The following is a 26,177-nucleotide window of genomic DNA, read 5'->3' as shown; positions in this document are numbered from 1 at the left end:
TGATGTCATCTAAGCCAGGACGGCTGCTGAGGACCATGTCTGTGACCATGGCCCTACCACAGCCAGGGTCTGAGTTGATTTCCATTGAAGGGCATGCTAACGACAGGGGTCTGGGCTGTCACCTGGGGCCATGCACACAACAGAGTCTAGGCTGCTGCTGAGGACCACGTGTGGGTCTGTGGTCTTATCACACACAGTCAGAGTCTGTGATGTTCATGGCCCTTGGTGCCACCCAAGGTCACAGAGATGCCCAGGGTCTAGGCTGCATCCTATGGGCATGTTTGTATACAAGGGCCATCTCTGTAGTTGGGGCCATGGTGCTGTCTGGGCCAGGGCTACTGCAAAAGGCCATGTCTAGGTCCTTGACCCAGCATCAGCCAGGCTCAGGCCTGATGTGCATGGCTTGTGTTACCACAATTATGCATGTTGAAATCTGAGGGCTGTACTGAGTCAGTCCTGTCACTCACTGACCTTGGGAAAGCTGGTCTACCCCTCACTGGATACTGCAGCAGGAGAGCTGGAGCTGCCCCCACAATGAAAGAGATGGCCCCACCCCTCAACACAGGCGTGGGAGAGCTGAATGACATGGGCCTAAAAGAGATGGCTTTGTCTCTCCCTGAAGAGTTGGTCTCAATGGCCCAGACCGATCAGCTCATCTACCACCCAGACCCAAATGCTGGGCCTTGGTTTGGCCCATCCTAAGTAGTTGCTTCATCTATGACATGCTGGAGTGACAAAGGGACTGGTCCTACTGAACAATAACTGCAGGATCTCCATGACTCGGGGCATCTATGAGATATCGGAAAGGAGTTCCAACGAGATCCCAGTGATGATGGTGTACCAGAAACCAGAGGCCTTGAAGCAGACCAATGAGTCATTGCAAGGAGAATTTTGGAGGTAGAGCTGAGTGAACAAAAAGGATGCTGAATTTCATGCTGTAGCTCCTGATGCCACTGGGATGAATGAAGAGGTATAGAAAGATGGAGGAGTGAAGTAAGTCTTTTGTTTATTTGTTTTGTGTTTAATTAATTTGGGGGGCATACTGCAGGGGTGAGGGACAGATATGGACGGCCTGGGAGGTGAGAAGGATTGGAATGAATGATAAGAAATTTCCAAAGAGCCAATAAATAATTATGTTTAAATCTAAAACAGAAAAACCTCAATCATACTTGGTTAAGGTTGCTTAAGGTTACTGTGTCCTGACTGTAGACACAGCCTGCTTAGTAGGAATGAGAATGTCCTTCTGAGGACACCAGAGTTCCACAAACAGCTAACAATGATAGACAAGCAAATCTAAAATAGAAAACATTCATTTTCTATTTAAACAATAGAAGGACTCATTTAGTGAAAACAAAACAGAAGTATGTGGAGCGGATGCAATGGAAGCTTCTTGGTTGTGCGAGGAGGTGCGCTGAGCAATTATTTTAGGACCTTCCCTTGAGCCACAGAACACAAACAGCACAGAAGAACTGTCTGGCCTAATGCTCTGTCTCACCCAGGAATAAACATGGTGAAATCCAGCTGCCTAATCTGAGACAGTTTGGCTGGGGGTCATTCAGTGCAGTAAACCCATGCTAAGCAACCACAGAAGCATTTTCTTAGGTTTGTTAACAGAGACAAGTGCTCATTGCTGGAGATCAGTATTAGGATGATGTGAGACTGGTGATCTTCCAGAAAAATGTGAAGTTGGAGAAGTTTGCCTTAATAATAAACTAAGCCACATGGATGCTGGCAAAGGAAAATCAGAGATAAAGGGAAGAAAAAAAGAGAAAGGGTGGTAACGCCGTAAGAGCATCTAGATTGGCCCTTCTCTAACCCTTTAAGGCTTGTTAGTTGGCTGGTTGGGATTTGTTTAAGTCAATTGGAGCCAAAAGAATAGAATAACCATGGGTAAAGCAAAACTGCTATCAGTAGTGGAGCACACAAAATAATGAGCAGGATCATCTTAAACATGTCTAAATATTGCACAAAAATGTAGCTATACTTACTTATGAATCATATGCTTAAAATTTTTCACATAGTAAATTTTCTATTATATGTAATTCATCATAGTTCTGATTTTTAATTTTAAGAAGAGAGAAGAGAATGTTGATATTGGCCTACTGAGAGGAAAGTTTGTTGAACATTCTTCTTGCTTTTAAGTTCAATAGTGCTTTTTCCAGTTCTTCTGTTTGGAGAATTTCCCATGTTCTGAGATCATGCAAGAAACTCGTTTTTCCAACACCTTTCACAGTCAGAGCACAAGCATGTATATGACTTTACCCTGACACACAGATGAACTCTTGCAAATCTTCAGGCCCAGTGCAACATGAAGAAGCAAGTATCTCCTAGGATGTGTTCCATTGAGGGCAAGGCCACAAACCTTATCACAGCTTAGCACACACAGAACATCAGCCATATGCTACTAGGCTGGGGTCACCTTGGAATCTCTAAAAGAATAGAGCAGTGTTGTGACCTACAGCTGTTCCCTTCTTCTCAGCACCTACATCTGCATCTCTGACTCTCTTGAGGCTTATTTCATATAATTTGCCAAGATTTATCTTCTCAAAATTGTCAGTATATAATCCTGTTATCTTTATTGATAGTTTCTCTTGTAGAAGATAGTCATTTTGCTTGCTAATGGTGACTTCCTGCAAGCCGAAAGAGTGTCTTATAAAATACTCAAAAAAAGCATTGAATTAAATTGCCTTGAAGGTAAATAAATTATAGCTGCATTTGGATTCTTTATCACTACAAGGAACTGATTTTATATTTCTGTTGCATTGTTTACGAGCTATTCATTTGTGTAGTGTGTGTGTGTGTGTGTGTGTGTGTGTGTGTGTGTGTGTGTCTGTGTGTGTGTGTGTGTGTGTACCATAATGTACATGTCAGAAGACAATTTGAGAAAGTTGGTTTTCTCCTCCCACTGTGTGGGTTCTGAAGATGAAACCCAGATCATTAGCCTTGGAAGCAGGTGTCTTTATGTTCTAAGCCATCTCATCAGTCCTGGATCTGATTGCTTTAGAGTTCAAATTGCAAGTTGGCATTCACTATATCTTGTCAGTTGTTAGTCTTTTAGTTTCTAAAAGTATGTTTGTGATATAAGAATTTTCCTCCTTGTACAGATAAGAAAAAATGAAATTAGAGGTTTAAGAATCAAGCTTAATATCACATTTTAAAACATCATAAAGAGGCAGGAATAGTTGCTCAAGCCTTTAATCCCAATAATCAATGGTCAGAGGCAGCCTACTCTAAATATTGAGCTCTAGGCCAGGCAGGGCTATATAGTGAGACCGTGGATCAGAAACATGGTAATAAATATGTCTGATGCCAAAACTTACCTTGGCAAATCATTTTGCATTTAACATGTGTGTATATAAACACAGAAATACAGAAATGGTAATTTCACTACTTGTCTCAGTCTTCCTACATTAATGTGATTTCAATTTACTAAGTTCCCACTATCTCTTGGCACAAGATTGTATATTCAGGAAGCCCTGAGTTCAAGGCTCAGCACTGTATAAATCAGGTGTGATAGCACATGCCTGTGTTCCCAGAATTGGAGAGATAGTGGCAGAAGGATTCAAAGTTCAAAGTTATCCTTGGCTACATGAGAAGCTGTCTATGATATCAGTTAGAATATCATTCAAGTAACTTCATGGTAATTATTGCTGATTTGGGGCAAATATTATGACTTCTCTTCTTTTTTCTCTTTGAATCTCAAATACGCATCTACTCTCTTCACTCAGCTAATTCCACTAAAGGAAAAACATAATCTATATAAAGAAGTGAGTCCTAATTTTCAGTAGAGAGCATCATTATAGATTTGATCATTATAAATTTCATTTTGTTTTATGATGAATAAATATTGTGATTTCAATAGAAAGCATACAATTGAAATTGCTATCAAAAATTTTATAAAGCAGAGCTTGCTTTTCTAAAAGACTATTTTATTATATTTAGTGTGTGTGTGTGTGTGTGTGTGTGTGTGTGTGTGTGTGTGTGTGTGTGTGTGCACGCATGATGTTCACATGCCACATTTATGACTGCTTGTGAAGGCTGGAGACAGCATGCAATCGGATAGAGCTAGAGTTACAGATGGCTGTGAGATGCTCATCATGGGTGCTGAGAACTCGCTCTCTGGAAAAGTAACAAGCGCTCTTAACCACTCAGAAATCTTCTCAGCCTCTAAAGAAATTTTAAGACAGAATTGAAACATAAGAGAATGAAAGGCACTCTGAAAGGTAATAAAATATAATGGGGAGCCTGAATGTGGGTTTTGGCCACCTTATCAATGCAAGACTAAAAATGGTTTGTTTGTTTGTTTTCTACAAAGGTGTTTCATATATTTCCAGCTGTGCTTCTCAGAGTCAGGTCAAACAATGGCTAGACACAATGCCATCTAACTCAGAAAGGACTCTTATAGCCAGCAGTCCCTAATATAGGGTTTGACTGTAGAGACAAGATTTTCCCAGAGAACACCATCTATCTTTCCTTTATATTTAGTTTCTTAACCACAAATGCGCTTGTCTACACGATGTTTAGGCAAGGCCTGTTATCCCAGACTTCTTAACTAATAGTTCCAATGACAACAAGAGGAAGGAAAGCAATTTACGGTTAAGCCCTGCCCAAGGGTGTTCCAAACCTTGAAGTGTCCCCATGGCAAACAAGGAAGTGACTTTTCCTTTGAAGATTTCTAAGGTTTTCTTTCTTCTCTTTGACTCTAATTTATAGACAAGTAGATTATATTTGGTAAAAAAGTAAAAGACTCTTTTGGGTTGAATGGTCACCTTGTTTCTCTACAAAACACTTCTTTGGTCTCCCACACAGTGTATTTTCTCTTCCTTGTTGAGACACAAATGGTAAATGACTTCATCTGGGAACACTGGAAGCAAATCAGGGGTAGGCTGCTTTTAAAATGATTTGTTAGGATCTGACTCTCTTGTCCACATGAGCACATTCCATTCCATCACATCACACCCTCTCCCCCACTCCACCAACTCTCTCTGCTAGGTGCCTGGGCTCAAACTCACAACCAGTAAGAGGTAAAGACAGTTGATATTCACGATGCAATTCACAGTTCATAATTTGAACCAACTATAAATTCACCTAGTTTCATGCTTACATTTATAATAGTAGTTTGCAAAATCCCAAAGTCCCTTGAATAAATATTTCCATAAAACACTGCTTTCAGGTGAGTAACACTGTGTATTACCTAAATGACTTTGGATAGACAAGCTCTATCTGAAATACCTTAATTCATTTGGCTAATTCTTGTGGGGCCTTAACTCAATTCTAGTGCTCTTTTTCAAGAAAATATTCCTTGGTGACTCTTCACAGTATTTCCTAACTCGGAATTTCTTCCAAATGGCTCCTATAGTAACACCTATTAGAATAGCTAACAGATGACATTTTAATTACTAGTTCCCGGCATAAAAGCATGAGCTCATTGAAGCACTAGTGCCTGATACACTATGGAGTTGACAAATTGTTGCTGCATGAGTACATTAGCACAGAAAATGTTAATGTGTGAGTACATTAATGGATGAAGTTACTTCTGGCATAGTCCATATTACAGTTACAGTCATCACTCATGACCCCCTTTCCTAGTGTGAATGAAAATGCCTAGAGAAAAAAAAAAAAGATTCCATCAATGTTAAAGATTCTACAAAGTTGATTGATTTTCTTAAACTTCATGTCTGTGATAGTTGGAATGTTTCCAATTCAGAGGTAACTTTTCTTGGGCCATCTGTAGCCCTGTTTAAGAGCCATCCACTGCCCACCTCCATGTTTGATCAACACACTATACACTATCATGTGAAAATATTTGGGATGTAATAACTTAACAGGCTGTTAACTTTCAACAACCCCCAAGTATAAGAATGTCATTAGAAGGCATATGAAAATGATAGCAGAGACACTTTGCTGTGACTCACTTTCCGCATGTCTCTACCCATATATTTGAAAAGTGACTAGATTAATGACTTTTTTGTTCTATAACTATAAAAACTTGTTTAAACTATTGCCATATTGGAACATGTTATTTGGAACATCAGCTTGAATTGATGTTTCTGTGTCACTCATTTAGCTACAGGATAAAATTTCTCTTATTCTAATTAAGTTAAGAGCTCTTTATGATTTATTCAAGCAAAATGGTTTTATTCTAGTTAACTCACAAATATAAAAAAATTAATACAGCTGCTTTAAGGAAGCCACTCAAAAGCTATCCCAGTCCCAAACGCTATACCTCTCAGTGAAATTCTATCCAATTAGAATGCCCTTTCCACAGGACTTGCAGACAATCATCTCCTTGTTCCTGAAGTATGTCTCCCTCACTGTATATTTGGCAAAAGTGCTATTATTGTCCCTTCAAGGAAAGTTATAGCCCAGTGGTTCTCAACTTTCCTAATGCTGAAACCTTCTAAAACAGTTCTTCATGGTATGTGACCTCCAACAATAAAATCATTTCATTGCTCCTATGTAATGATAATTTTGATACTATTATGAGTCATAATTTAAATATTTGATATGCAGGATATCTGAAATGTGACCCCCGGGTGGGTCCCTACCCACAGGTTGTGAACCACTATTATAGTTCATCCCATTGCTTTGTCTTTAGCCAAAGCAACTGCTTTAAGAATATGTATGCAACCAAATCATAACTAGTGAAAAAGAGGCACCTCACAAAGAAGGGGTTCTCTTGCATGCCCTACAGAGAGGGACAGCCTCTGTTCTGATCATATGGAGTATAGCTTCCAAGCATGCAGGAGGTCATCTTGCTGAAAGAGAAGGGTACTCAGAGACAATAGCATTAAGGATTGGCAAGAGAGCTTCTGCCCCACTCATAATGCCTAATACCAGGGAAGAAGGCCTTGGATTTACTCTCGGGGTTAATCAATTAGGGAAGCCAAAATTATTTTTATGTAATTTGGATTGTTTCTGTTTGTGGACCTTTGTTGTTGTTAAATGGCTCACCTTTGTTACGATAAATCTTTCCACCAAAAGCCGCCTGAGCCTCACCCCCACGTGTGAGCTTTACACCAGCCGCCTGCCCAAGTTAAGCCCAAATGAATACACAGAAACTTGTATTAGGTACAATGCTCCTTGGCCAATGACTAGGATTCTCACCTATTAGCTCAGTCTTAACTATCATAAACCTATATATTTTATAAGACTTGTCTTATCAGACGCCTTATTGGCGACCCTCCTTGCTGGTGGATCACATTGTGCCGCTGGAGGAGCAAGGGAAAAAAAGGACCCTTCCTGTTTCTCCTTCGCTTAAATATGAGTCTCCTTGCTATGTCACTTCCTGCCTGGATCACCACTTCTCTACTACATTTCCCAGAACCCTCTTTGACTCCTAGTCCCGTCTAACTTGTTGTCTCATTGGCCAAACAGTATTTTATTTAACAATCAATAAGATAAACATACACAGTATATTCCCATCACACCTTCCCATCATCTCATCAGTCTAATTAGAACTTCCACTTGATTTAATATTTCATCACCTGTTTCAGATACCTCACTGGTGCATGGCAGAAACAACAAGTGTTTTAAATCCAAGTCAAGAGCACTCTTTGTTTAAATGATATATTTTATAATTTGCACACAGAGAAAATTGTTTTGACAATTCTGTTCTCACCTTCTCAATTATATCTATTTTAGAAGTTGGTTGGGGGTTTATGAGCTGGCTTCCAGCATTTGAAGTTTGTGAATACAGGGGCATATGTGAAGATTATCTAGAATAACACCTGCAAGAATGTATATTATTAATGGAAATATGTATTTTCTTTCCATAATGTTCACTATTTAATAGTGAAAGCTATTTCTTTACATAAGAAAGACTGCTGAAAATTTAAACAGAACATTTGCTACTCATACATAGATTGTATACAAATGGATGATGACTAATCTAAGATTTTATACCTTCCAAGATCTTTTAATAACTCCAGATTGATGCTGCTCTCTGAAGCAAATAGATTCCATATTCTTCAGCTCCCCTCATCTATACCAGATCCCTGCCCCAACCCTTGCCAAGCTCAGTTTCCTGGGATCAATTTGGAAAGGATTGCATTATTCCTTGAACAAATCTACAAGACCTCTCATCTGGCAACATGACAACATCCTCAGGTTTCTGCTCTCCACTGAGAGGTGATCTCACTGCAGACCCTGAGAGATGTCTGAGCTCTTCTCTCAGTCTTATCTAAAAAAATCTTCTTTGCCCTCATCACCTGGTTACCAGGAAATGCTTCCGTGTTATTTTAGACCTTTAGTGGGAGAGTGCTGTTTTATCTTTGTCACAGTGGCTGTGCCTTAACCTACTTCTATTTCAGCCAGCAAGTGAAACTTGTCATTGTCTGCCTGGTTCTGTGGCAATGGCCCGGCCTCTCAAGCCACAGCCTAGCAGGAATTCTGTTCCCTCTGGCACCAGCTCTGTCGCTGCCACTAAAGGTAGATTTAACCAAAACTCTATCATTCTATTTATAAATAAGGATCAAGATTCAAAGCCTGGGGTGAAAAATCTGCTAGCTCTTGAAAGTTATTGAAATATACACAGAAATAAAAATCCGTGGGATTGCATGAGTTCACCTGGAAAAGAAACAAAAGTTGTGACAGTGACGCCTGGAGACAAGCCATAGGAAAATTCAAGCTGATAAAATACCAGCAAAAGGACAGCTGACCAATAGGAGGATGGAAAATGGCAAAGTGGGGTGTGTCATTATTAATGTTATCAATATCATCACATCAGCATTGATCAAGTGGTAATAAACACCAAGAATTGAATTATCCACGAATAGCCCTAATGACCTACTATAAAGGAAAAAATTAATTATTATATTCTACATAGCAGTTAAACAACCTTCCATAGATCAAAACAGATAATAGAAAAATCAAAATGTGATCATCTGCTTGCATAATGCAGCTTCTTCACTCCTCTAAGAAGGAATCAAAATGTACAGAAGGGTCTGTAAGACAACTGCACAACTAACAGAAACAAACCTGTAATACATTTTAGTCCTCTGCAGTACTACATACCCAAGCACCATAATTAATCATTACAAGCACTTACAGGGGTGTTTAGCTATGTGTATGCTCTCCTGCCAGTACTCCATGCTTATATATACAATCTGAGAGGAGGAAACACCCTTGTTCTCACTCCAAACCACCAAATCTGGGTGCCATATGTAATACACATGGCCTTGTGGAAAGCATACAGAAATATGAATAAAGACATGGAGACCAGATTGCTGTCCTAGCACGGAAGTCACTAATAAGACCTTGGTCAAGTCATGGGCCTATGTAGGAAGCCTTCTTTCCTAAATCAGTAGAAGGAAGTTGCACTGGAATGTTACCTCTAAAATGTTGTGTATTTGTATCTGATCTAAAAATTCTATGCATTTTGGATACAAAAATTCATGTTTCATATTAAAATTGTTTTCTGAAGTTCCAATGTGAAATATTTAAGTAATAATTTCTTCACAGCTATATATAAGACCATGAACCCAATGTACACAGTTATATAAAATATGATTTCAAAGCTTTCATGTATAAAAGTACAATTGACTTTGTAAGACATTGTTAAAATATGTAATTTTATGAATATAATGTTAAGGAAAGCACTGTTACTTTATTTTCTTCATAATATCTGTTTTAACTTAATCAGATAACAATGTCTGATAACACCATCATCATTTTGTTATCATTAAAACTTACATAATAAAATAAATAATCTGTAACTAGGACTTCCAAATGCTAAGATGTTGTCATAGTATTTAATAATCCTTAGTGAGGTTGCTTTTATTCATATAAATATGTTTATGAAAATTTAGTAAATACAACAGAAAGAATGTACATCATTGTCAGTTACTCATTTCATTATTATTAAACCACATGTTTAAATGTAGTTTATTAAAAACAGATCTTTGCTTGCCATGGAAAGTATAAATCATTGTAATTTATCCCAGAAATAAAATTATTGAGTCAAGCTTCCAAGTGATGGCCATTGTTACAGGGTCTCCAAGGATTGATACAGTAGCTAGAACTCAATATTTTTTCATTAACTTCATACTATTAGAATAATTGTAAAATTTCTTTTAAACCAATAGTTATTCACAAAAGAATTAAAGAAATTCCTACAGTTACCCAATCCATTATCTCAAACAGCAATGAAGCAATGCTCTAAAAGATGCAATTGGATGATTTCAGGTCTACTGAATTATCATGGGCTGGTCTAAGATGCTGCTTCATCAATAGGCTTCATCATCCATACTGGAGTCACCAAATGCTTTCCGGTTCGAATGGCAGGTATCCTGGTCCATTCCAGACCTCCTGCATTCACAAATATGAAGAATGCTTTCTGAATTCCTTCTCATTGCCAATACGTGGTCTATGTTAAGAGGCTCTAAGCATTCCTTCACAACTTTATCACACTTTACCAAGTGACTCATATACGAAATGGCCGTTCCCACAGGGAAGGATCATAAGGTGGTGAGAGGAGGTAAGGAAACTAGATGCTGGAAGCCTGTTCAGGAGCTGTGCCAAAGTGGTCTGCTGGAATCAACATGGTGTGGCTGGCAGCAGGCTGACATGAACTTGACAGGCATGGATTAGACTCTAAGGATGCACGATAAGAAACCATGTGGATAAAAGAGAAAAACATTTGGAATCAAGCACCAGACTTGCACCCTATCAGGCAATAGGAAATGTATATTATCAAATCAACCTACATTATTTGTTCTGTTACTAAAACTATCAGGAAACATGTCTTCAGCAGCCACAAAATTATCAACAGATACTGAAAAGCATAGACGAACTTTCTCCCTTCTTTCTGTATGAATAAAGATAGTGACATTCAGGAGGCAAACGTGTATCAGAAGAGACAAAAAGAATGTAGCATTGCCTGTCACATCTTTGGAATAAATTATCAAAATAATGATCACCCAAAAAGTGAAGGAATGTCAAATTATGATACACAGAAGTGATGCTTTAGCTTTATTAAAATTTAAAGTATTCTGTGGAAGAGCAAGCTTGAGTGGAAACTCCTCACATGTGGTAAAGGGTTTGTACTAAGTGAGGTGATACAGACCCCTAAGTAAACAAAAAAAGGAAAATCATGTGTTCTCTTTCATACAAATCTTAACTTTTAATGTCTCTATGTACTTCTTAGAGAGTATAAAAGTGACTATAGTTTGTGAACTAAAAGGAGGCTATGACAATGGGAAGAGTGGTTAGGAGGAAGGAGGAGTAGTGCCTAATGAACGCTGATAAGAGGCTACTGGAAGTAGAAGGTTACAAAGGGGTGTAAGGCAACAGCGAAAACAGAGAGAGAAGGATTTGCAAATACAAGGGTTGTTTGAAGATGATTTTAATGAAACCTATGACTTTGCATACTAATCCAAAATAAAAATAAATGATAAAAATATTTGCATCCAAAGTGTGCAAAGAAGTCTTAAAATTGTACTCTAAGGAAACAACCTACTAAAAATAAATGAGAGGCTCCATATCTGAAAACACTATCAATAACCTAACTCCAGATGCCTAGGTTATATGGCAAAAGTTCAAACAGGAATAACCAAGACAATAGATCTATACAAAAAAAGTCGTACCTCCATAGTAATGTTCCCTGAATAAAGGGAGACTTTGATGGACAAGACAATAGTTTCAAAATAGCAATAATAAACATGATCAAGAAGTCCAAAGAGGATTTGAACAAATGCCAGAAGGATGAGCACAAGAACATGAACAGTTAAATGAAATATTAAAAAAATAATTTAAGGTATTAATAAGGTATTTAATAAGGAGAGAATGTTGGAAGAAAAAGTCAAATAAAATGAAACCCAAAATGCAAAAAAGAATCAGTAATTTAATTTAAAAAAACTCAGAGGAAAGACTCATGAACAGATTGGATCACATAAAAGAGAGAATATCAGGTCTCAAAGCCAAGGTATAGGACTCAAATCACTCAGTCAAAGAAAATGTCAAATATGGTTATATATTGTTTATGTTTTAATAAAGTTTGTTTGGGGATCAGAATGCAAAGCTAGTCACACTAGCTAGCCATAGATGCCAGGCAGTGGTGGTACACATCTTTAATCTCAGGACTCAGGAGACAGAGGCAGATGGATCCCTGTGACTCCTAAACCACTCTTGCTACACAAGAGTGAATCAGTCTAAAAGAGTAACAGAGCTCACACCTTTTATCCCATCATGAGAGAGGTGTATAAGGAAGAAGCAAAACTTTGGCCAATGTGCTTGGTTTTGCCTTTAATTTGAACAATATATAATTGCAAAGTTGGTAACAACCATATTGCATGAAGTATACCAAGAGAGTCCTTTATAGCAATAATAAAAATGTGAATAGGCATGTCATGTGATATTTTACCAAAAGATCTATACAACAGAGAAGGATATGAATAATCAAGTGGATGGGTAATTTGTTCTATGTACAGGAGTCAGCCCCGTGCCCAGGATGCTATTATTACTCAATAAGATTATAACCAGCAAGGTATCCTACCATAGGGAATGGACTTCAAAAAGTCAGTTCATGCCACTGGGATAGGTCTTGGTGCTTCTGACAGGGACCCCCCAACAGATGAATTCTGCCTCAGCTTGGTATGCCAGACTTTGTTGACTCCCCAATGAATGCCTTACCCCCTATGAGGAATAGATGGTTGGGTGGGAAGGGAAAGACAGGGAGGCAAGAGAAGGGGAGGGAGGGGAACTGGGGTTGGTATATAAAATGAAAAAAAGTCTTACATAAAAATATTATAACTAGTATAACTATGTATAACAAGAGTTCTTAGGTCTTAATAATAAAAGCCCAGAGTCAGATACAGGGCAAAAGCTGAAAGATCAGAGAGTTGAAGGAACAAGCCACAGCCACACCTTGCCTTGCCAATTTCACTGCTGAAAAGAGATGGAGTTGCTGTTTCCTCCTGCCTCTATTCCTTTCTCCACCCAGCCATCTCACTTCCTGACTCCACCTCCCTAGTGCTTGGATTAAAGGTGTATACAACCATTGCCTGGCCTCTATGGTTAGCTAGCAGCAAACTCCACCCTCTCATCTTCAGACACACTTTATTTATATAAACAAGATATCACCACAGCCAAGATGACAGGGCAGAGGCTAAGCCTGGTTTCAGCAGCACACACTTGAAATAGCTACAACTAACTGTCCAATATTCCAGTAACAGTAATCAATGCTGAAGCTGCAATGTGGCATTATCCCAAGGGAGATGAGCCAACTACTTGGTGGTAGGTTGATTGCATCAGACAGCTGCCATCACAGAGAGGAAAAATTCTTACTGAGTAGACATATGGATTTAGACTTTCCTGCCTTATATGTACTGCTTCCACCAAAATTTCCAGCCATTAACTTACACCAGTATCATATTCCATACAGCTGTGCCTCTGATCAAGGAACTCAGGGAATAGGACAATAGTCACGTGTTCAAAGGATTCACTTTTCTTATTTTGTTCCCTAAAATCCCAAACCAAAAGGGCTGATAGACCAATGAAATAGCTTGTTGAAGATTAGTTGCATAGGGCCACCTGAGTAGAATTACTTTATACACCTACTGTAAATTTCTACAAAGACTGTCCCTATGTTGTGTATATTATGATTCCAACATACACTACATAGCACCATTTCTCCAACAGGTAAGATACAAAGACATGGGAATCAAGTGGAAATGAGAGTAGCACCACTCAGCAACACCTAGAGGAATCCAAAGCAAACTTGTCTATTGTTCTCACAAGCCCATGCTCTGCTCTGTTAGGATCTTGATAGAGGAAAGCTCTTTCTAGAAGCACAATGAGTCTACTGAACTGGAAGTTAAAGCTACATCTACTTTGAGGCAGAACACCATCTAGGGAATGATGGTATTGAGTGTTATAGTAGTTTTCTGTCCCTGCTGGTCCCACGGTCCTTGAGCCTCAAATGAACACACAGATGTTATATTAGTTACAAAACTGTTGGCCATTAGTTAGGGCTTCTTATTGTCTAGCTCTGTCTTAATTACTAACCCATTTCTATCAATCTATGTATTGTTACAAGGCTGTGGCTTACCTGGTAATGCCTGGCATGGTGTTTCTCCTCCAGCATCCTCACTCTGTTCAGCAGGCTCACTCCACCTACCTTTCCCAGAATTCTCCTCCTCTCCTATCTTCCTGCCTGCCCATTCAGTGTTTTATTCACCAAACAATAAAAGAAAAATATACAGAATAACATCTCATTCTAACTACCAAGGGGAGATTGAAGTATACCTCAATGAAAGCAAAGAAGAGGAAGCCAGGAATATGGAATGTCCATATGGCAAGTGTCTCTTAGCAACTCCATGTCTTGTGATTAAGATGGGCTGTCAAAACTTTGGATCGCTCTACTAGGAACAAGAGAATCATGACCATGTGAGGTATTCACTGAAGACAAGAGGAATACAAAATATATAAAACTATACACGAAAGTTATCACCACATGACTAGTTGCAGAATTGAGCAAGATCATTGCTAAATGTATCACTTCTCTATTTAGTTAAGTATGTATATGTATATACAAGTTTATTGTAAAAAAAATGCCAGGTTTATCTCCTTTCTCGTGTTATGTAACACAAGCTGTATTTACCTTACATAAGCATCTAAGTATTAATTTCCATTAAAACATTTAAGTTACAGGATACCAGAACAGCAAATGTTATTTGACTTCTCCTCCTCCTCTGGCAAACATGCTGGTGTGTTTTCAGTTCTGTATGAGTTCTTTGTTTCATATGTGAGGCAGAATCGTAACTTTTATCTTTATTTGGAGACTGGAGGTGGTACACTGCATTTCACATGATCAAGAGAATATTTTGAGGCTTAATATTATATGTCAAATTGATAGACTAAAGGATACCCAGATGGTTGGCAAAACTATTTTCTGAGAGATTAATATTTAAGTTGGTAAGATACAGACAATCAGATCCATCCTGTGTTAGAAGTAAATTCCACAGATAGACAAAGCTATAAAGAACTTTATTTAGGAAAGTATTTTGGAAACTGAAATTCCAAAGGGTATGACACAGATTCTCAAAGAGCTAGGTGGGGCCAACCTCAGCCCTTTGAACAAACCCTTGTGAGAATTAACTAGGTGTCCCATTGGGACTACATTAATCTTAACTGAGGGTGTGATCCCAATGGGGACTATACCATTAGATCTTCATAATCAAGATTAAACTAGAGACAGAATCCTACCACCCACACTTTCATTCTCAGCTTACAGAAAGTGTATCTTGTATATCTCAGATTCCAGAATTACAGGATTCAGCTCCCATACTAAATCCTTTTAGATTGATACATACACAAATGGTAATAAATAGAAGATAGATATGATAGATAGATAGATAGATAGATAGATAGATAGATAGATAGATAGATAGATAGATAGATAGATAGATATGGAAATGATAAATATGATTCACTATTCTGAAAAAAAAAGTAATCAAGTGACATCATGCAAAATGATTTGCCTATTGTCAAGCTAGATCCTCATCTCATCAGTACTTGAAAACTGAGGAATGGCCCCAAAAGTGACCTTCCTCCTTAGGCGATTATGTACAGGCCTGTCCAACTTGTGACATGTGAGCTGCCTGTGTACCAGGATCGATACGAATACAGCCTAACAACTCACCGTTATGTCAAAAGGGCAGGCTCCTCTGACCTAAAACTTGCTCATTTTCAACCATTTGGAACAAACGTGGTTTCGTCTCATTGACGTTGAGATGGGTGTGGGAATAAGTTGCTTATATTTATTTTTGCATTTTTCTTCAAAAACTTTTCCATTGCTATTACTACTAATAAGTTTGTTTCACCCAACAGGGAAAATTATCCAAACACACTTCACCTCATTCTCCTTATCATGAAGGCAGAGTTGGGACTCTATTAGAATATTTCTAAGGCACATATACTGAACCTCAGTAAACTGATCAAAATCTGTTCATAATACCTAAGAGTTCAAATAGCAAATATTCTGTATTTTAGTTCAACAGATACTCACAAAACTTCAGTGCTGGAGTCACCCACATAGCTGGCAGGCTCTGAGCCAGCTGCACTCATCCAAGCTTCACATAAGGGAGTGTTAAGAAAACCAAACCAGAAAACACATGTGGTTCCTGTCAATCAAAGCAAAACAAACAACAACAAAAAAGGATAATCACAAAGTACAAATAAGAAACAAGGAATTGATTATTTAGCTGTAGTCTGAAGTCCAGGTCAGGTTGGGAGCAGTTTTGCGGTGCCTCAGGGACAAGGTCCACAAAAGACTATTGGCATGTCAAGACCTTGGTTCCTGTAAGTGCCAATCATTGTATGTGCCACACAGCTCCTTAGAAACAAGACCAGAGTGTAGAAAATAGTTGTCCTTTATACCAGAAGACTAATACTTAACATATGCGACTTGGAAGAAGGAAAAAAAAAAAAAGACTGTGGGATTGTCAGAAATGCAAATATCAGAAGCAGAGCTGGAATACCAGGAGCTGCCTGCTCCCAGGGGTGCCTTCTCATCTGCTGAGGCTGGTCTCAGGATCTCTGGTCTCAGCAGGTCACCAGAGGTTATTGGCACATTAAGACCTGAATTCTTGTAACTGCCACTCCATGTGACCACAGTTTTATTACTTAGGGTAATAAAATAAAGCTGGGGGTGGGGAGGGAAGAGAACAAAAAAGGAAATTACAAAAAAAGAGAAAGGAGCAAATAAATCAAAATCTGAGGCTGTTTTTGAATTTATTGTCACTCCAAGAAATAACAGCATGTCAAGCATGTAATGTATTCCTCATACTGTGGATCAGTAATGACATCAGAATTAAACCTAACCTACCTCAAATGCTCCTTTGACAAAATATGGCTAAAAGAATAGTATATTATTGAATTAATAAGCTACAGACTAGTTTTCATTAGAGTTCAGTTATGTGTATGTAATACTGTGTCAAATATGCTAATAGAAAAAAGGAAGAGGAAAGATAGATGATGAATGAAGAAAGCATGATCTATAGTTTGAGTTAATTAGATAATCCTACACCTATACATAATAAGAGGCATGCAGTTGACTTTGTTTATTTGCATATAATGTTTTCATGTATTTTTTGATATTTCAGCTGTTTTTTAAATAATTTCATTTATCTTTTGAGATTATTATGTAATTACATTATTTCTTCCTTCCATTTTCTCTCTCCAAGACTTCCTGTATAGCCTCCAGCTGTCTTACAAATCCATGACCTCTTTTCTACTTAATTATTGGTACATACATGTGAATGTGTGTGTGTGTGTGTGTGTGTGTGTGTGTGTGTGTGTGTGTGTGTGTGTGTGTAAAATGAATATTATATATACATTCTTAAATAGATAAATATAACGTGGTCAGTCTGTGTTACTTTTGTTTATTCTTTCAGGTTTTGGATTACCAATCGGTATGTTGTTCCTTACAGAAGACTATTTCTCCCAATCTCAGCATTCCTTGAAAAGTGTTGCTTACTTAGACTTATAGGGTCTAGAGAGATGGTGTTAGTGACTGAAGGCACTAGCTGTACTTTCAGAGGGCCTGAATTTAGTTATCAGCACCAACATTAGGTAACTCTAGCTCCAATGGCCTCTTCTTGACTCTAAGGGCACCTGCACACACACAAGCAAACACACACACACACACACACACACACACACACACACACACACACACACACTGAAAATAAGAACAAATTGGCCTTACAACACCATGGTTTTCTGAAACTACTCTATTTTCAGATAATAGTAATATATGCGCTAAGAATACTTACAAAAATTAACTTGAAGAAGCTTCAGATTATATTGTTCTAAAAACTACTTACACATGCACCCATGTATATTGATGATTACAAAGTGGAGTCAGAGATAGGTTGATAACCGGTAGTTTATTGGGGGAAAATACTCACACAATGAAACCAGTGACCAGGTTTGCACCTGAGCAGGAAGGACCCAGAAATGCTTCCCAGTCAACTGGGAAGTGAGAGAGAGAGCATGCTTGCCTCTCTCCTTCTTAAACCATTGTTACATAACTGACCATGCCCAAGTGGTCGTGGTCAGTGATACCTATAATCAGGGTTTCTCCCTACACATGTATGTGCACACACACACACACACACACACACACACACACACACACACACACACACACACAGAGAGAGAGAGAGAGAGAGAGAGAGAGACAGAGACAGAGACAGAGACAGAGACAGAGACAGAGACAGAGACAGATTTTCCAAAGGAAGAAGAGTAAATGTTTCATCCTTAGTGAAGACATGTTAAACTTCTAAGTCACAAGGTCAAGTAGGTAAAAATCAAGCTAATAATTGACCAAGGAAGGTACAAAATGTAGTTGGAAATAATGGTAGAGGCCACAGAGACTAGGCATCCTGCCTGCTCAGCTCTTGCTCTCAGTACAGAGCCATTACAGATAGGGCACACATGTAGCCAGCCCCTAAGTAGGCATGGCTACAACACCCCCTACAAGCCTCTTTGTTTTCTTTTCACAGGAAGCAAAAATAAAATCTGAATTTCCAAATACCTCCAACTTTACATGTTAGTTCAACTTTATAAAAAAAATACTAGGTAAGCTTTACCAAACACAAAAAGTGTATGACCTCACCAAATAACTGATATAGACTGAAGCATTTTATGTCTGCCTTTACATATGAATATTTTAAATAAAACAATTTGCTTAGTATAAAATTCAAAGAAAAAATATAAAATTATATCAATATTAGTAGTTTAGACTTTCTATTATAGTACCAATAGGAATAGGGTTAGACAGAGTTTTCATTTCCTCATTGAAAAGAGCCTATTCAATTCATGACATTTTTATTTTAATATATTTTATACAGAGTAATCAAGGATAAAAGACCTAGCATATGTACCCATGCCCAAATTCATAAAATCCCAAATCTTGGCATACTTACCCAGTGTGCCTTAGGTAATTAGACATTGCACTGAATGGGAATTTTCTGGGTGCCCTTTAACTCCTACTTCTTTTCCATGCCTGCAGAAGTAATGACTATGTAAAGCTGGTATTTACCCTTTTAATACAGAGATGTGTGTGTGTGTGTGTGTGTGTGTGTGTGTGTGTGTGTGTGTGTGTACATATATATATGTAAGACACCAGTATTTAATCTTTCTTGGTTCATCCTACAAGCTGGTTGGGCTACACAATAATTTATTTTAGAATACAACTACAATAATACACATAAGCTTTGTATATTTTTGGTAATTCAAAATTCTAGTCTATTCTTGAAATTTTCATATAAGTATACATTGAAACATGATCATTCCTATTTCCTAACTCCTTATCCAGACTCCACACTCATTTTTTGTTTACATAAGCCTTTATAATTCCTTTAATAAACTCTTAAGAAATTCTAGATGCTCAGAAAACTAAAAAAAAAAAAGAAATTTCAAATACATCTTTTATCTGGCTTTCTCAATATTAATAATGTGTGAACACATTATAAAATTGTCAAACCAGAATATCAAAAACTAATAAAACAATAAATGCTAAACCATAGGTCTTTATTTATTTCTCCAATCTGTTTCTGAATTCTTCTTTGCTTTTTAAGGACCTCAACACATTGAATGAATAGTAAATAATTATTTTGAAGAAAGTCTTTCAATCTGAATTCAACCAATCACTTTATAAACATTTATTGGGAGGTTGATGTGTAAACACATTTATATGCCACAATTCATACCAGAGATCAGAGGACAATCTTTAGAAATTAATTATCCCTATCCACCAAGTGGATTCCAGAGAATGAATTCAGATCATTAGCTAGACAGAAACACTTTACTCACTTACCTATCTTGCTAGTCCTCATCAAATGTTTTTTTGTTTGTTTTTATAATTAGATTTTCTTCTAATTTGTCATATCTTTTGATTCCTTTATGAGTATGTTTTATATAGTCAAATTTGTCAGTCTTTTAATAATGAATTTAATATTTTGAGTCACATATAGAAAGTCTTTGTATAGTGAATAGAGAAATTCCTCTGTGTTTCTATCTCATATTTGCATGACTTATTCTTGTACATGATTTATATTTTTGAATGTGATATGAGAAGTATCTCTAATTTTATCTGCCTATGAATAGATAGCCAGGTGTCCAGCACACTCAATGGAAGATTTTCTGTTTCCAGATCTATGTTGTATGGGATTTCAATTTCAGTTTCTGAAATGTTTGTATGTTAATATCCCAGAACCTTGCTGTTCATTTTTGAAAACTTTATGATCCATTTTACAGTCTGAAACCATAGGTTCTCCCAAACTGATTTCTTTGGCTGCTTCCATGGCTATCAGTTTGTTTTATTTGTACATATTTAGTATAAATTTGTTTAATTTCATCAAGTAACTCACTTGTATTGGATTAAATTATAAATTAACCTTGGAAGAACTATCATATATAAGTCACCACTAATTAACATACCAAATAAAAAGCAAAGAGAGACTTTTCTCATCACCTACATATAATTTGTACTTATTAAAAAAGTTCTAAATTTTTCCTTTAATTATATATATATATATATATATATATATATATATATATATATATATAGTTAATACTTCCAAACAAAGAGCTGCCAAAGAATGCCAGTTTCAAGAAATTTAAATCCAGTTGTTAGGCATTAATAGCAAAATGAACTCAATAATTTTGGGCTGATTGCAGCTGCTAAGTAATATGAAATGTGTAAAAATGAATGTGGTATAATTGCCCTCTTGTGTAATTTTGCAAGTAGAATACACAACCAAAGTCAATAGTGATTGCAATTCTAGGTTGGTATAGGACCCTTGATGTGATGAGAAAACTAGAAGGGAAGGATGTGAGAGTTCTGGCATGAAAGGTTTCTGAAGTTTGTGCACTGAATATAAGAGGGTGTCTTGTTGCAGGCAAAGCCATGTGGGAAGAAATTGAAAAGGAACCTGAGCAAACACCAAACTGTGCACTAGCCACCATTCCTTACCTGCCTACTAAACCCGAAGAAATGCCACACTGGGATGCAGCATGCTGCATTCATCTCTGGCAAAGACACCAGCAGGACATTTTCTGTTCTATAACAGGACACAGCATGGGCTTTTCTCATTATTGAATTATGCCTGGAAAAGCCTCACCTCTATTTTAACCACTGTGTATAGCATATATAAATCTTAGACATGTTTAATGCAGCATGATATCATAAATTCTGTAATTAGCAATGTGCTCCTAAAGTAATGGTATTTTCCTTTTAAATTATCTTTTGTAAGCATCAATAAAGTTTTTGAAAAATTCACTTTCACATGAAGACAGAGTTTCTATTATGGGAACTGCTAATTTACAATTAATCTAGTCTATAGTGCATTACACTTCAGTAATATATGCTGCTTTCTCTAAACCCACTCACTTATATGAAAAGGTATGTCTTTAAAACCATGATACTACCAAAAGGGAAACATTTAATCACTATCTCTTGAATATAATTTCATCTATTTTCTGTAATTCTACTGTAGGGGTGTCATTCTGATTTGGCAAGATTCATAGTCTGAGTTAACCACTACTCAGAAATCTTTACCATCATCAAGCAAAGAAATATGATATCACAGTATTTTAAATAATTAACAGCAAGTTTTGTATCACTCCTTCTGGAATTATTTGTTTTAGCCCTATTCCTTTGGACACAAAACGAACATTATCAGTACTGCTTGGTAGGGCTTCAAGGAGAACCAGTACGTCGCACTATTATTCACATTATGAACAATTAGGAAACAAAACAACACAGAAATGCACATGGGAGTTAATGCAGCACTGGCATGAAGTGTGTATTAGAGAGTGGCTGCTATTCCCAAGGACAAATGTAGCTCCTAACACTAAATGTCAGAAGTCAAGTCCATTTGAACCGGCATTACTAACCATAACAAGGCAGAGTTTCGAAGATCATGAAGGGCTCAATGAGTTTTCTGAGTCAAAGTCTAGTGAAAAGGTTTATGCTTCCAAACTCAACCACCAGCACCTATCCCGGGGTGCATGAAGAAGAGAAGGGCAGAGCCCCATGAAAACAGCGTTCCTAGCTCATCACAAGACAACACATCTTCCAGTTCTCTGCAATCTATTCTATTTTTGGAATTCTAAGTTCTGGTGAATTAGACAAGCAAATTGGTTACTAGGTTTTCTCAGAAATTTTTAGTGTTCCTACATCAAAATAATAAAGAGAAAAGATAAGAAACTACATTGAAAAGATAAAACAATAAGGAACTACAATAAGTTATTAATTGTGGCATAACCAAGGAAGCAGCAATGCAAACTGAAAAATGGGTGACTGGGGTTTCATTGAATAGTGGTTTTGTATATGCATATAGGGAAGGCAAACCTGGCATATTTGATACCTATATTTTTAAGGATATCATTTTATAAAATGATATTTTCAGTAATAAATCTTAGCATTAAATTACAATAAAAAGCCATAGGCTTTAAAGAGTTGTTTTGATTTAACTTTGATAACTATATCATAAATATATGTACCATAATATACATATATTCAGAAGATTCTTATAGATAAAAAGTAAAATTTCATCATAAAAAAGTACTGGATATTTTTATTGCCTTTTTTTTTTTTTTACAAAATAAGGAAACTCTACCTACATATGCCCCATGTCTTAGTTTTGGCTACAATAAAATACCTGAGGATGGGGGCTGGAGAGACTGCTTAGTGTTTCTGAGTACTTGGTTATAGAGAACAAGAATGTGTTCCCACACATCTTAAGATGTGACATCCACATAGTGGATGGTTAACCAGCTGTAACACCAGTTCCAAGGGATCCAAAGCCTTCCACAGGCACCAGGCAATACAGGAGGGAAAGGAAAAGACTTTGGGGGCAGAGATAGTAAGTGAAAGACAGAAAGTCCAGACAAAATCCCAAATATCCATGATGCATCTGTTAGAAGGGCTTTCAGTCCACTGACCTAGATGGTTTTAATTGCTCTGCCTCTCATAAAGACCATGTATGTTAATATTCACAGTGACCATTAAGGATCAACACTTTTAAAGGACACAGTCAAACAATTACTGACTGCCACAGCAATGAACAGTAACATCTTATGTTTCTCATATAAACTATGCTATGAATATGCATCTTCTGCACACATGGTTATTCTCCACACTATATACTCAGATTTCTGTTAATTTGCCTCTACTCCTGTTCTTAACCAATTAAGGACAAATTATTCCTCTTGCTGATAACTTGTACTGTTTCAATGAAGAAATGGGTTCATAAATATCTTGGGAACAAGATAAAGGATTTTTGTGGAAATTCATTAAAGTCCTTTTTAAATCATATTTCAGAATGTGAATTATTATTGGAGGCCTTTCTTCGAATTGGAATAATTGAAGCAACTTCCAAATACCTACCTGAAATTTTTTCTTAAAACACCTTTGTCAGACAATGCATAATTCTTCATTGTAGTCTTCCAAGGTTCTCTTCCTTCTGTGAAAAACAGACCAAAAGCCTAAGTGATGCCACACACTGGCTTCATGGATTCGTATTAGACATGTATTCAGCTTTTCCTGACAACAAGGGTGCACTTAACTTTGTTTCTCTAGCAACATAAGAACATCCTTTGCCATCTTTCTTTGCATGCTTCAAACTGTGTACTTTATATTTATTTACATTTGCTGTTGCATGAATAATGTTTTTCATAGATATGGTAGGCCACCCAATCATCAAGAGGCAAAATTTGAGTTTATTTTTCATTCCTCAAGGTTAATTCTGCTGTTTTGAGTCCACACAGGCTTTCAGACTGATGAAGTAATTAAACTTCACTTCATGTGTTTACAATCAGCATCTGTCATTTTTATAAACATTTTAACATGAAAATGTGCTCCCCTGTCAGACTGGGCATAGTACCAATGACAGAAGGTAGCAGTTCTTGATCATTGGAACTCAGTAAGGAACACAGCAAGCAGTGAATTCCTTTAATGCTGGAAGCCTTCTGTGCCATTTTTATGCGATTTATACTGCAGTCAAAGCATTAATGATAATCATGCACTTCAAACATAACTATCATTTGTGTTTCATATAGTTATGTACATGAACTTTATATATACATGTATACACACATGTATGGATATATACTTCAGGTATATATAACACATATCATGCGTCAAAAGGAAACGCAAATGACAGAAATAACATAAAATCAGGGTTAATAAACTACTTCTTTAAGGACACAGAAAGTAAACATTTTATAATTTTCTAACCCTATCAGAAAATTAAAAATGTAGTTGTTGTTTGTAAGATAAGAGAAAATGCTTAATATAATGTTAAAATGCATTTACATTATGTTATATTTTGGATGTAAGTCATACACCAAAGTTTGTCAGGTTTCAGGAAATTTGACAAAATAGAGGGATTTGGAAGGTTAATTATTTTAATCACTGGCATCAATTTTAAAATCATCAATATAATGGGTTTTTAAAATATAGACACACTTTGATTAGTATCTTTATACAATCCACTAATAAAGCATTTCTCTATATTATTGATAATAAGCAACCAAACACTCATTCTGCTGCCAATGGATATGAACAGAGTATAAATCAGATGATACAGTATTCTGAGACACAGAATACTGCATAGAGTATAATCACACTCACCACTTCTGTATATTCGTCATGCTACATTTTCCAAGTTTCCATTATAAACATATACAGTGAATTATAATTCACAGATTTTAAAGTCATTTATGAAGGTCAGATTTACAATTATGTCCATTTTTCTTTTAGTCAAAATTCTGAAAGGTTAACAGGAAAACGACCTTCCTTGTGTCTTTCAGTAAAATTTATTTTAAATATTTTATTATAAAATTAAGCAAGTAATAACTTTCTTTATTTTGATAATTATTTACATACTGTGAAATATCCACCAGAGTAAAAAATTATTATAAATTTGGCAATTCCCACAATATTACATGGAGTAAAAAAATATACACATATTTTATAAATACATTTTTATAAATATATAAAATTATAAATCCTTTTTCACTCAGATTCTATGACATTTCCATATACTGGTATTAATTGACAAATTATAGAGCCAATTATCAGTATAGTGTTTGGCTACAAAAACTTTCTGTTATAAAAGAGATTCAAATACATAATAAACATGAATGCCAGAGTAGGCCAGTGAAAATCAATGATCTTCAAAGTAAATGGACTGATCTATTCTGAAAAGTAGCATCCTGACCACAAGAGTTTTAAGAACAGACCTTTGGAGGGTGGCCCAAGCTGTCACTATCTCTTAGAATCCCTGTTAGCCTATAAAGATCCCTAATTTCACAATGTCCAAGAATTTTTATCGTTATGAATAAGGTCCTTAGATTTTAACAGTAATTTAGGAGATGGTGTGATTATGTTCAACCGATATCTGAAGAGAAGCTTCCTTTATGAAACCCAGATTTGACACTGTCCCATAAAGATAGATGCTCAAGTACTTCCTAGACAAAGAAGGTTATGGATTCTTTTTCTAGAATAGAAACACATGAATGCATCCAGTGGCTCTCAAATTACTCATAGACTAAGCAAGAAGAGAGTTGAATTATTTTTATTTTCCTGTGTATATTTTTTTCAACTTTTTTATTTCAATTAGAAGCAGGATTGATTTACGTGACAGTCCCTGTTCCCTTCTCCCATCCGTCCTCCCCTACCACCACCACCCCAACTAAAACCCTATCTACCACATATCCTTTCTGCTCCTCCTGGATGGTGAGGCCTTCCATAGGGTGTCATCAGAGTCTATTGTATCCTTTGGGATAGGGCCTAGGCCCACCCCCCCGTGTGTCTTGGCTCAGGGAGTATTCCTCTATATGGAATGGGCTCCCAAAGTCCACACCTATGCTAGGGATAAGTACTGAACTTCTACAGGAGGTCCTGTAGATTTCAGTGGTTTCCTCACAAAAACCTATGTTCCTGGGGTCTGGATCAGTCCCATGCTGGTATTCCAGCTATCAGTCTGGGGAGCAAGAGTTCCCCTATATTTAGGTCAGCTGTTTCAGTGGGTTTCACCAGCCTGGTCAGGACCCCTGTGCTCTTCACTTGTCCTTCTCTATCTGGGTTCCAGTTCAGTTCGGTGATTAGCTGTGGGTGTCTGCTTCTACTTCCACCAGCTGCTGGATGAAGGCTATAGGATGGC

At 37.0% G+C, this 26,177-nt stretch overlaps 1 non-coding gene across 47 annotated transcripts in view; it reads right to left on the bottom strand.

Moving 5' to 3' along the window:
* The window catches only part of LOC103161076, a 389,511-nt gene that overhangs the window by 174,961 nt on the left and 188,373 nt on the right, over nt 1-26,177 (bottom strand). For 28 of the 47 annotated variants that reach the window (XR_004769660.1, XR_004769666.1, XR_004769665.1 and 25 more), the window contains 3 exons: nt 23,399-23,474; nt 16,007-16,121; nt 7,742-10,593 (listed from right to left, as the gene is read on the bottom strand). This is a non-coding gene — a transcript (uncharacterized LOC103161076). Of the gene's footprint in view, nt 1-7,741; nt 10,594-10,706; nt 10,808-12,493; nt 12,634-14,244; nt 14,361-16,006; nt 16,122-18,929; nt 19,010-23,398; nt 23,475-26,177 lie in introns of those variants that run through there. The other 19 variants (XR_004769670.1, XR_004769678.1, XR_004769682.1 and 16 more) reach the window with 13 other exon arrangements.

Source organism: Cricetulus griseus, chromosome 4, assembly GCF_003668045.3.
Source record: "Cricetulus griseus strain 17A/GY chromosome 4, alternate assembly CriGri-PICRH-1.0, whole genome shotgun sequence".
NCBI classification, from domain to species: domain Eukaryota; kingdom Metazoa; phylum Chordata; class Mammalia; order Rodentia; family Cricetidae; genus Cricetulus; species Cricetulus griseus.
The sequence above is the reverse complement of the archived record's forward strand: the minus strand, read 5'-3'. Positions and strand labels throughout refer to the sequence as shown.